This window comes from Anopheles coustani (genome assembly GCF_943734705.1).
Source record: "Anopheles coustani chromosome X unlocalized genomic scaffold, idAnoCousDA_361_x.2 X_unloc_149, whole genome shotgun sequence".
Classification (NCBI taxonomy): Eukaryota; Metazoa; Arthropoda; class Insecta; order Diptera; family Culicidae; genus Anopheles; species Anopheles coustani.
In genome coordinates, this window is record NW_026525103.1 from 3,759 (window position 1) to 7,500 (window position 3,742).

Genomic DNA, 3,742 nt, shown 5'->3' on the forward strand with positions numbered 1-3,742 from the left:
CTTAATAACTTCCCGGTCATTCAAGTCTTTGCCTTCATACTTTCAGGGTAGTTAGGTCTCGTCGAGACCTTTCCATACATATGCCAAACTCATCGATCGGACATCTATAGCCCGAGTTATTCGCGGTACACCGTACCTTACCCTGTTTTTTCCTCAATTGGGTACAAACCTTGGAACACCCATATCGCCCCTTTAGAGACTAGCTGGCACGTTGGCCTCATATAATGATAAGTGCACCTCAACTAGGGCTACTGACGGTCAGAACATTTCAACTTGCTAGCTCGGGCCCACACTTGTGTTTTTCTCGAATATATGGTTCAAGTGTGCCACTTTGGGCACTTTTGGACATTTTGTCCCCACACAACTTTCTTGCCTTGGTAGATAGGGTCTTGTGTTTTTTTGGCAAAAAGATGCACCAAGATATGGTCTAACTTTCGTTCTTGTACCGCAAAGCGCTACCTCCAACACCCGAGGAGATAGAAAGTGATTATGTTCGGTATATCGGTCTTCCATGGCCTACTATGGTAAGCCCCTGCAGGTATGCAACCGAAGGTGCTTGGTACATGTATTTGGTGCAATATCGGTGCAAAGTAGGTGTTTCCTTGATCGGGCTATAACTTTCTTGGTTGATGTTGGATTGCTTTACGGTCTTCGGGGGATAGTTAGGGAACATGTTGGCCAACATTTTCTTATTCCTCAGCCTGGCCGTACCTCTTACCGTCTAGGCGGTATTCATGCTCTAAGTTGGAACTTGTGTTCCTTCGGGCAACTTTTCTGACTTTGACGCTTAATAACTTCCGTTCATATGCAGTCTAAGCTCTGCAACTCTCAGGAAAGCTAGTACTACTCATTTCCTTTCCATATCAGTCTTTGGCTTGTCGATCCGATGTCTACAGCCTTAGTTATTCACGTTCCCTGTGAAGGTAGGTTGTTGCCCATTTTCCAGTTCATGTGGTAACATTCCCGGACTTTGCCGGCTTTCTCTTCATGTGGTAACTTGCTTGCTCATGTGGTAACTTGGAAGTGTATTTCTGACAGACCCAATCTGGGACTTAGCCGATTTTTCTCTGCATATTATATGGATCCATCACTAGGCCATCTTGCTTGCTCATGTGGTAACTTGGAAGTGTATTTCTGACAGACCCAATCTGGGACTTAGCCGATTTTTCTCTTCATATCATATGGATCCATCACTAGGCCATCTTGCTTGCTTGTGTGGTAACTTGATAGTGTATGTCTGACAGACCCAATCTGGGACTTAGCCGATTTTTCTCTTCATATCATATGGATCCATCACTAGGCCATCTTGCTTGCTTGTGTGGTAACTTGGAAGTGTATTTCTGACAGACCCAATCTGGGACTTAGCCGATTTTTCTCTTCATATTATATGGATCCTGGACTTAGCCTGTTATTAGGTTATTATATATGGATCCTGGACTTAGCCGATTATTAGGTTATTATATATGGATCCTGGACTTAGCCGATATTTCTCTTCATATAATATGGATCCGGGACTTAGCCAATTTTTCTCTTCATATAATATGGATCCGGGACTTAGCCGATTTTTCTCTTCATATAATATGGATCCGGGACTTAGCCAATTTTTCTCTTCATGTGGTAACGTATGCCAATCGCTCACAAGTCATGGGATAAGGGTACTTGTGTTCTTCCATCTTCTAAGTCCCGCACGGGGACATCGTGATCGCCCCAAGTCCGGAATAGCGCCAAGTCAAGCCCCACGGTGGCCGTGCAGGACCTGTTAGCGGCGGCCCCACTGACAGCACTAATCCGGACTTAGAAATTATATCTTTCTAATCGAAACACCACACACGCAACACCACCATACCACCATCTCCTTGCAAGTACCTAAGTACCCGCAACTCCATGGTGAAGGCAATGTCACTCCATCACCAACCTCTTTGCACTGCAAGCACTTGCGTACCCACAACACTCCGAAGAAGGCAACGGCGCGCGATGCTCGACTCCACACACCACACCACACCACACCACCGATGGCCAAGCCAGCCAGCCAGCCCAACTAAGGGCTAACCCACCAACCAACCACCAATGGCCTAGGCCAGCCGGATCCCACCTTCAAGTCCAAGCACAGCCAAGTGCAAGTACCGCCAAGTGTTCACCAACCAACCATCACACCAGGTCAGCCGGCCGGTACCCACCTTAAAGTGCCATTACCCTCGGGTGCAAGCTCAATCAAGTGTTAACCAACCAACCCGGCCAAGGCAGCCAACAGGCCGGCACCCTACAGCACCGACCCGCCATCACCACCTCAACCGTTGACCATGCAAGTGGCCTCGGACAACAGGTGACACCCGAAGTACATCCGAAGAACGTATATCAAGTGTTTGCTCACCAAGTCCTCAACCAACCCCAAGTACCCGGAGGTACCCAGAGTGTTGGATCCGCCAACCCGTCCCGGCACTCCAAGTCCTTGCGAACCCAAAGTGTTTGCCCGGTAGGGCCATTGTATCACAACGCTTGCGACCATGCAAGTGGCCTCGAACAAGGTGACAGGGGTATCTTCACCAAGTCCTCAACCAACAAGTACCCGGAGGTACCCAGAGTGTTGGGTCCGCCAACCACTACCAGCACTCCAAGTCCTCGCGAACATAAAGTGTTTGCCCGGTAGGGCCATTAGACCACAAACGCTTGCTAACCATGCAAGTGGTCTCGGACAACAGGTGACACCCGAAGTACATCCGGAGAGTGTACAACAAGTGTTTGTTCACCAAGTCCTCAACCAACCCCAAGTACCCGGAGGTACCCAGAGTGTTGGGTCCGCCAACCCACTACCAGCACTCTAAGTCCTCGCGAACCCAAAGTGTTTGCCCGGTAGGGCCATTAGACCACACGCTTGCTAACCATGCAAGTGGTCTCGGACAACAGGCGATACCCGAAGTACATCCGAAGAGTGTATATCAAGTGTTTGTTCACCAAGTCCTCACCAACCCCAAGTACCCGGAGGTACCCAGAGTGTTGGATCCGCAAACCCGTCCCGGCACTACCAAGTCCTTGCGAACCCAAAGTGTTTGCCCGGTAGGGCCATTGTATCACAACGCTTGCTACCATGCAGTGGCCTCGGACAACAGGTGACACCCGAAGTACATCCGGAGAGTGTACAACAAGTGTTTGTTCACCAAGTCCTCAACCAACCCCAAGTACCCGGAGGTACCCAGAGTGTTGGATCCGCCAACCCGTCCGGCACTCCAAGTCCTTGCGAACCCAAAGTGTTTGCCCGGTAGGGCCATTGAATCACAACGCTTGCTAACCATGCAAGTGGTCTCGGACAACAGGTGACACCCGAAGTACATCCGGAGAGTGTATATCAAGTGTTTGTTCACCAAGTCCTCAACCAACCCCAAGTACCCGGAGGTACCCAGAGTGTTGGATCCGCCAACCCGTCCCGGCACTCTAAGTCCTTGCGAACCCAAAGTGTTTGCCCGGTTGGGCCATTAGATCACAACGCTTGCTAACCATGCAAGTGGTCTGGAGTATAGGTGATACTGACATACCACCGAGATGGTACATCTAGTATTGGGTCACCAAAACCAAACCAACCCCAAGTATCAACCCGGCATACTCAGAGTGATGGATCCGCCAACCCGTCCCGGCACTCCAAGTCCTTGACGAACCGAAAGTGTTTGCCCGGTAAGGCCATTAGATCACAACGCTTGCTACCCCACGGCGAGCTAAACATGCAAGTGGTCTTAGGCAACAGGTGACC